The following is a 9,894-nucleotide window of genomic DNA, read 5'->3' as shown; positions in this document are numbered from 1 at the left end:
CTGCACCTCAACCAGAGTTTTTTTCTATCCATCAACGAGGTTTTGCCATAATTCTGGCTGAATATTTTACTACTCTTCTTGGCAGAAATTCTGCTTCCTTTAAAAGTTCATTTAAATTGCGCAGTCCATAAATTTTCAACAAGGTTAATCTTGAGACGTTGGCAAGGTCATTCCAGAAACCTAATGTTTCTGATTCAGATGATTGTCCTGCTGGAACAACCAATTGCGTACAGTTTTCTACCGTCTAGCTATTGGTTTGAAGTTGAAGAATTGGAGGTAGTCCTCCTTCATTACATCAACATTGTGCAATCTACCCATACTACTTGTTTGAACTGATGGTCTTGGAATTGTCAGTAGGTTAGAATTGGCTACAACAGACATTTCGCTGAGTTCCACTGTTCAGAGTATCATACCGAGCGTGTCATGGTCCTGGGTCGTTGACCCAGCGTTTTGTGATTATTTTCCTCTGTTCTAGTTATTCTGTGTCCTCCCCCTTTGTGTCCGGTTCGGGTTCTAGTTTTCCTGTTTTGTTCTGAAGGTCTCTGTCTGTCTGTCATTGTGTTCAGCTTGTCTCCTCCACTCATCATGTATTGGGTTCAGCTGTTCTTCCCTCCTGTGTGTGATTACCCGATTACCTTGTGTGTGTGTGTGTGTGTGTGTGTGTGTGTGTGTGTGTGTGTGTGTGTGTATATTTAGTGGGTGTTGGTCTGTGTTCGTTGTTGGCTCGTCTGCGTTCATCTGTGTTTCTTGGTATCCTGTTCCTTAGTCTGCGTCTCTCTGCTCCGTTATGATTTCAGGTTTGCTCTTTAGTTTTTCCCAGTTTAGGTTTCCATTAGTAATTTCTCATGCTTCGTTGCCTGTTTCTGCCACTGCCACTTTGTAAATAAACGGCACTCTCATCACCAGTCGCTTGCCTGCATTTTGGGTCCTTTTCCTCCTACACCACACGGCTCACCCCGCCCAGCCGTGACAGAGCGACTGCTGTCAAACAATCTTTTTTATGCTGTGAAGAGAAACTACTAGATATCATGACCTCTAACAAGAAATTAAAAGGCTTTGTCATCTTCTAAACATTGTATAGAACCTTGCTCTTGCTACACTACGTAGGTTAGTGTATGTATATATTTGAGTCTGTAGGGATACTTTAGACCAGGGATGTTAAATTTATTTTACAATGAGGCCCACATACAGCCCACTTTAAACTTAAGTGGCCACATGAATGAAACTCCCTTTCTGTCAGTGTAAAAAACATTTAACTACACATCAATCCCTGAAATATCTTATATCTAAAATGCGGTTTCAACAACATATCACAGCATTCCTACATGATAAATACACAAAAATGCAGATGTGTTCTGGCAGCTCACTGTGCAGACTGTCCCAGATTTATAAAACAAAGTTTTTCTTTTTTTTTTTCTGCTTATTTTTATTAAATTCACACATCTGATTACTGGCTAAAGAAAGTGTTTGTGGAAAATTCAGTCTCAGGAATTTGGTCATGTATATGCTGTTCTGTTATTTTGTATTTGTGTGTATATGCTATATATTTTATATTACACTGTATATTTATACAGGAAAACTTTGCTGTCTTGTTTTTGTTGCTCATGTTAGTTCTGTAGTCAGTGAGAGGAAAGCTGAGTTAGGACACATGAGCCTGTGGGTGGGGTGGAGCAAATTTCAGTATTTAATAGCTGAAGTCAAATTAAAACAGGTATACTTAACTATGGCTCTCCAACAGTTTGTCTACTGTGTCTCTGTGATGACAATTCTCTTATGTAAAGGTGAGAAAGTCTGATTTTTATTTGGAGTACACATTTTCTTGTTACCAAGCTCTTACAAACTACTGTAAATTATTTTTAAAACTCTATCTGGAAACTGTGAAATGACTGGAGGTCAAGTAGAAGTACAGATACTTGTGTTAAAAATGTACTTAGAGTAGAAAGTAGAAAGTAGCTCATTGGAAGACAATTCTACTCATTGTTTGAGGCACAGGTAACTGAACCTTCTGCTATATTAATATAATAGAAAAAATATGAGTACATTAGAACATACATGTTATTCAAATCTAAATTAAAATTCTAATGAATGCACTCAGCTTGAATCGGACACAAGCAGTCAAAGAGGATAAAATAAATAAATAACTATTTTCTGTTGCATACATGTTAGAGAGTCACTTTGCCTCCACACCTGGACAACGTGTAAAACAGGGGTTAAAGTGAGATTCAGCAAGCAGGGAACACTAAGATCTGTTAGGAAAAATACTAACAACTCCCTTTTTAGAGCTCAACTAGGCTTTCTTAGCACGCAAGCTGTGATCAGCTCACCTGCTGCTCTTTGTTGATTTATAGAACTGAATTTAAAAAATGTGGCATTTTCACAGTGATTGTGGCTGGTTTCCATTTCCTACGCTAGCAGTATGTTGTCTTTAAACTAGACTGTATAAAGTTATTATAATGATTGAATTCACTGAATGACTATAAGGGTCTTCAAATTTAAAGTAATCTCTGCTTCACTTGATGTGATCCAACACTGACCACTAAAGCCACAGTTCAACACAGAGTTGGGAATTCCCCATATTAATGCAAACTAACCTGTTTATCCTGGAAAGAAGTACCCAGAATTTTCATACAACATTTGAAAAGCACAAAATTTGTATATTTAGTTTGTTGTATGTTTCATAAAATTAAAATATGTAATTCATCAAACACATCATATACAGATCCAATACTTGATTAAAACTTATGACTTTATATACGATCTTTAAATAGTTCTTTACTAACTGTCACTGTAACTGAGCTACATGCTAGGTGAAGATAGAGTTACATTTGATTTCTTAATGTGATCAAAAGGAAATCAGTGAGTAGACTGTTGTGACCCACACTGCATTACTTGAAACTGATTAGTATACGGTTATTTGCTAATGTTCAGGGTTTTTTACTTGCTATTTAATTAGCAAGCCAGTAAAAATGATTTGTAATTCTTTACATTCAGATTTTTGACATAGTCAGCATCACTACAACCTGGACTGAATTTGTCCATTTTGTTTAGCCATTTTGTAAGTTTGAAGAAAAAATCTTATACATGGGACTAGGCCCTGATTGAATTTCCTTTCTCTAACACACATGTTGAGAAATGTGAATCATAATGTGCAATAAACTCATTTGACCTGTTTATCTCTATGATCCACTTTCAGGTGGTCATTCACAGACACCCGGTAAGCATCCAAGAACAACTTTGCAAATGCTTCAAGTTCAAACAATTGACACGTGTATGTTACTTAACAAGCTAGCAAAAGAAGTACCATGGACCATTTTCTACTCTATTGCTAACAACATCAACAACAAAACTGTATATTACAACAATATCCAACTATAGAGCACCAAAGAGGAAGATCAAGCAACAGTCAGAGGACATTTGAAAACCTACAAAGCAGCCAAAGTAGCTACTATGTTGTAGGAACCTATAGGATTACACATTAACATGTTAAGCATTTTGTAAGACGTTTTGACCTCTAAGATTATTTTTACTACATGATTTCACAGCAAAATTAAGAAAACATTAAACATACTGTATGTTTTATTCACAATGTGTGTTCTCTGTATTTTGTTTTTAGGTGTGTCCATCAGGTTAGCTGGGTCTGGAGCAACACAGTGTTCTGGCAGAGTTGAAATTTATTACAATAACATCTGGGGAACAGTCTACGGTAATGGCTGGGACTTAAACGAGGCTGAGGTTGTTTGCAGACAGTTAAACTGTGGAACAGCAATACAGGCTCCTCTATCATCTTACTATAGTCCAGAAGCTAAACAAATTTGGCTTTATAATGTGGCCTGTTCGGGAAGTGAAAATTCTTTAACTCAGTGTCATTACTCTGGATGGGGAATGCGCAATAATTATTATTATTATTATAATTATTATTATTATGATGCTGGTGTCATCTGTTCAGGTAAGAAAATATTTTAAATACTGAACACAGCATATGTCGCTCTATGTCATAAATGATTTATATTTTGTCAGGAAAGTATTAAAATATTTTTCATTTCAGATCTGATCAGATTAACTGGATCTGGATCGACTCGATGTTCTGGGAGAGTTGAAGTTTACCACAATAACAGCTGGGGAACAGTCTGTGATAATGGCTGGGACTTAAATGATGCTGCAGTGGTTTGCAGACAGATAAACTGTGGGTCGGCACTAGAGGCTCCTCAATCAGCTCACTTTGGTGAAGGAACTGGACAGATTTGGCTTGATGATGTGGGCTGTTCAGGAAATGAAAGTTCTCTAATTGAATGTAACGGCAGAGGATTTGGGACATACAGTTGTGGAAATCACCATGATGCTGATGTCATCTGTTCAGGTAAGAAAGCTTTTAAGTACCAATGACATTTCAGGTCAGTCTGCTATTGTGTGTCATACATGAAATATTTTGTTTATGTCTTTTGCATCATAGATCGGATCAGATTAGCCGGGTCTGGATCGACTCGATGCTCTGGAAGAGTTGAAATTTATTACAATAACATCTGGGGAACAGTCTGTGATGATTACTGGGACTTAAAAGACGCTCAGGTTGTTTGCAGACAGATAAACTGTGGGACGGCACTAGAGGCTCCTCGATCAGCTCTCTTTGGTGCAGGAACTGGACAGATTTGGCTTGATAATGTGGGCTGTTCAGGAAATGAAAGTTCTCTAATTGAATGTAAATACAACCAATTTGGAACAAATAACTGTGGGCATCAACAAGACGCTGGTGTCATCTGTTCAGGTGAGGCACATTTTGAATACTGAACACATTGCACGTCAGTCTGTTCTTATTTGTTATACTTTGTTGTTTTTATTGCAAATAACATTAAAATATTGTCCATATCTTTTGTCTCATAGGTCCAATCAGATTAGTTGGATCTGGATCGACTCGATGCTCTGGAAGAGTTGAAGTTTATCACAATAACAGCTGGGGAACAGTCTGTGATGATGGCTGGGACTTAAATGATGCTGAGGTGGTTTGCAGACAGTTAAACTGTGGGTCGGCACTAGAAGCTCCTCATTCAGCTTACTATGGTGCAGGAACTGGACAGATTTGGCTTGATCATGTGACCTGTTCAGGAGGTGAAAGTTCTCTTACTGAGTGTCAACACAGTGGATTTGGAACAAACAACTGTGGACATGGTCAGGATGCTGCTGTCATCTGTTCAGGTGAGAAAATGTTTAGGTACCAAAGACACATGAATCATTCAGAAATTGTCTGTCATCAGTGAAACCATTTTCTTTCAAGGTCAAGAACATATTATCAAGTTCTTCACATCTTTTAACTAATAGATCTGATCAGATTAGCTGGCTCTGGATCGACTCGATGTTCTGGCAGAGTTGAAGTTTATCACAATAACAGCTTTGGAACAGTCTGTGATGATGGCTGGGACTTAAATGATGCTGAGATCGTTTGTAGACAGTTAAACTGTGGGACCGCAAGGGGGGCTCCTCGATCAGCTCACTTTGGTGCAGGAACTGGACAGATTTGGCTTGATCGTGTGACCTGCTCAGGAAGTGAAGGCTCATTAACTCAGTGTCAACATGGTGGTTTTGGAACAAACAACTGTGTACATAATCAAGATGCTGGTGTCGTCTGTTCTGGTGAGAAAGATTTTTGATTCTGAAAGCATTTCAACCAAATCTTTTCTTGGGTGCAATATACTATCGGTCAAAGTTTTAGAATACCCCAATTTCTCCAGTTCTTTTTAATAATGATTTTATTTATGCAGTGTAATGTGTCATTGAACTCTGAAATTAAAGCATAGTAAAAATAAGTAATTAAAATTAAAATTAAACCATGGACTAAATTTACAGACCAAAATGTATTCTAACCCTCTACTGCATAGCGTTGCCCTGAGGCAACAAACCACATTTTCATGCCTTATGGTGGCCCTTCAAAAAAAAAAAAAAACTTTTTTTTTTTCAAACAATGCTACCAGGCACATCTCTTTCAAATAAAATGATGAGTTGAAGGTGGTGTGACTTTGATTTGAGGGGGGGCAGGGCCCCTTTCTGCAAGCTGCACTACATCAGAGACATCTCCATCAGGAGGCAAGATAAAGATCACTATTTTACATGTTTATAGTGAAGTAAATGTATATTAAAAAATACTTGTATGTGCATGAATATACACTCAACAAAAATATAAACGCAACACCTTTGTTACTGTTCCCATTCCCCATGGGATGGACGTAGAGACCTAAAATTCATTCCTAAAATTCATTCCAGATACACAATATGGGAGCAGTAACAAAGGTGTTGCGTTTATATTTTTGTTGAGTGTATATAGTGTAAAACTGTTCATTTTCATTCGTTGCCTCAAGGCAACACTGCGCAGTTAGCCCAATTTTTTTCAGGCAATATAATGCATTTGGATATGTGTGTAGAGATGTGTTTGTGTGCTTTTATATGATCATAGTCAATGTTTTTTACTTTACAATCTACTCATAATTACAGGACATGGATGTAAAAACTTTTTATGCAAGGAAACCAAGGGAATGTGCACTTTCTGTCCTCAGAAAGTGAGGACAGTGAGCTTTCAGGGAGTGACAGTGAAGTTGACGAGTGGATCCCTGAATGAGGTTTGAGGGACACTTAGGAGCTCAGGGGTCCGGGGTCAGTTGGTAAAGTAACTGTGTCTGTGTGTGTGTTAGTGCCCACATAGCAAGCAGGTCTGGCCAGGATCTGGTATCAAGCCGGCACTCTGAGTAATCTGGGAGAGTAGAAAAGCGCTAAATAAAAATCAGTCCATTCACTGTCTGAACAGAGTTTCGGCATGTTACTTGTGCACTGTTTTGCATGTTCTGGCACATGTTGTTATTGCATGGCTTGATTAAGGTACACATTATGCTGACATCTGGGGCTAGAGCTGGAACCGTTCTGGGCCAGCACAGGGCCAGCAGTGTGTCTACAACTCGCCCGTGGCTGCACACCACCTACAGATGGCCCACATACCACAATGAATAACGGCCCTTTGGTGGCCCAGATCAGGTTTGCCAAAGGTAATCCACACATGGGCCAGCACAGGACGACCAGGGTGTCTGAAACTGGCCTTGTGCTGGCCCATGTGTGGGCCACCTCTGGCAAACCAGGTCTGGGCCACCAAAGGGCCATCATTCTTTGCGGTATGTGGGCCATGTGTAAGCACATTGTGTGGGCAAGGTAAATCATTCAATTTTAGGGTGAAGGCTAGAGTCAGGGTTAGGGTAAGGTTCAGGCAGGGACTTGTGATGGGTAGAGTCAGGATAAGTCGCCAGGAAATTAATGTAAGTTAATGTAATGTCCCCAAAAGTGATGGAAACACAACGTGTCTGTGTGTGTGTGTGTGTGTGTGTGCGCGCGCACGTGCATGGGGTTAGGGTCAAATGTTGGATGTATTTTGGTGTTTTATTGTTTTGTGAAATGTTTACATTGTTTGTTTGTTGTTTATTTATTTGTTCATCCTTGTTGTACTAATACAGCTTATTATAGAATTACTTGGCATTTTACTACCCTTGTTGCACAGTGTTGCCTTGAAGCAACAAGCCAATATCTGTTTGGGGGGGGGCAGGGTGTCAAATTTTATGATTGATATATTATTAGGGACCCTAAAGCTCCCCCAAAAAAGGGAGAAATATATTTTTCCCCCAAAATTAAAAAGTCATGCAGTAGAGGGCTAATCTTTTGACACATCGAAGTAAGCACCTTTGGTACATATAACAGCTAAACACACCATTCTATCTGCAATAGAAATAAAATATTCTTCAGAAAATTCTTCCCATATTTGTTGCAGAAGTTCTCATAAATGCATGATTGCTTTGCTTTCACTCTTTTATCCAGTTCATCCTAAACCACCGTGATGGGGCTAATTAAGACTGGAGACTGTGCTGTCCGTTCCATGTTTTCAAGCTTACGGTTTTGTTCTCTTTTTCCTGAGGTAGTTCTGGCATAGCTTGGACTTAGTTTTGGGTCATTATATTGCCGTAGGATGAACCTCTTACCAATTAGACACATACCAGAGGGAACTGCATGGTGCTGCAGAATGCTGCAGTTGTAAAGGTTCTGGGTCCTTTTGAGCCAGCATTTTTTATTTTGTTGTATTCTAATAATATTTTGTATTATGGTTTATGTTAAGGTTCATTTATAGTCTTAGTTATTGTATTGTGAGTTTCTTTTATTCCCTGTTTATATTCTTAATTATTAGTTGCCCTCTATGTCTCTATCCGTCTGTTTTTATATATGTTATATGAGCCCCTTGTCAGGGCTCTGTGTGCGGGCAGGTGGAAATGTGGATCCAAATGCAGGACTCCGAGACGAAATGTAACTAAAACCACAGCTTTTATTGCTGGCATGAAACAAAAACCCAAACCAAACCATGAAACCAAGCAGGAACACACAGGCAGGGTCTGAGGGTACGACGCGACACTGAGCACAGGAAAACACAGGGCTAATATACACAGGGTGGTAATCAGCGAATGGGCAACAGGAGGGAGACACAGCTGGGAGAGATCAGGGTTAACGAGCCAGGGGGAACCAAGCTGCCCACACTAGCATAAGATGCAGACCTTCACAATAAAACAGGAACAAGAAACCATCACACTAAGACACAGACTTGACATTTGAGAGACAGACAGAAAATGACACATGGAACTAGACATATACTAAGCAGACCCAACCGAAGAACAAATCCTAAACACAAACATGAAACTCTAATAATAAACATCATAATCATCATCATCATTAACACAACAAGAGAACAAGAAAACAATCCCTGATGCAAAATTACACCAAAACATAATAAACTCAAAATACTGGGTCCAACGGACCCAGAACCGTGACACCCCTTGCGTCTTGTTTCCCTTCCTGTGTTCCATTCTGTTTCCAGGGGTCGTCATCTCTCCTCTCTCTCCCTCATGTTCCCTTGCTCTTCTCGTCTGCCTCTCCTCCACTCCTGCATCATGTTCCTGCGTTTCCTGTTTTATTGTGAAGCTCTTGTGTTTCCATGTTCGGTGTTTCTAGTTGTGCTTCCTCTGTGACGTCATGTTGTGTCAGCTGTGTTCCCTGTGTGTTCTAACTGCACTCGTTATCCTCCTGTGTATTTATGTCAGCATCTCCCTCATAGCTGTGTGCCTCCCTGTGTGTTTAGGTCTTCTAATTTCCCAGTTTGGGTTGTATTATTTTCCATTCAGCAACTAAAGCTGTGTTTTGAGTCCATATCCCGCTTACGAGTCTGCATTTGGGTCCCTTCCTGCCTGCTCCGCACAGTCAAATTGTGACAGAGGAAGCCATTTTGGTTCAGAGTGCAACTCACTTTTCTTTACAAGTCACTGACACTGGATCCAGCTAAACAGCCCCAGACCATCACACTTCCTCGTCAATGTTTGACAGTTGTTACCACACAGCGTGGAACCATCCTTTCACCTACTTACAACATACAAAGATCCTGTGTGATGAAGTGAAAATTTCAAATTTTGATTCTGTCAATAATACCTTCTTCCACTCTTCAGTAGTCCATTGGTGGCGTTTCATGACCTAGGCAAACCTCTTTGAGTTGCAGGTTTGACAAGATGAGTTAAAGCAAGAAAACCATTGCCAAGATATCAGAACAAGGCAAAGTCTTCTTTTCACAGTTGAAACTAAGACTTGCTTACTATGACCACTAATAATAATAATAATAATAATAATAATAATAATAATAATAATAATAATAATAATAATAATAATAATACATTTTATTTATAGGCCCCTTTAAGACTCTCAAGGTCACCTTACCAAAGTACAGAAATATAGCAACAATACAATATAAGAAAACATGGCAAAATACAAATTTAGGCATAAGGTAAATAAGAAATAAAAGCATGAAATTCAAGTGGAAAAATTGGGGTGTTTTAA

This window comes from Astatotilapia calliptera, chromosome 3 (assembly GCF_900246225.1).
Source record: "Astatotilapia calliptera chromosome 3, fAstCal1.2, whole genome shotgun sequence".
Classification (NCBI taxonomy): domain Eukaryota; kingdom Metazoa; phylum Chordata; class Actinopteri; order Cichliformes; family Cichlidae; genus Astatotilapia; species Astatotilapia calliptera.
The sequence above is the reverse complement of the archived record's forward strand: the minus strand, read 5'-3'. Positions refer to the sequence as shown.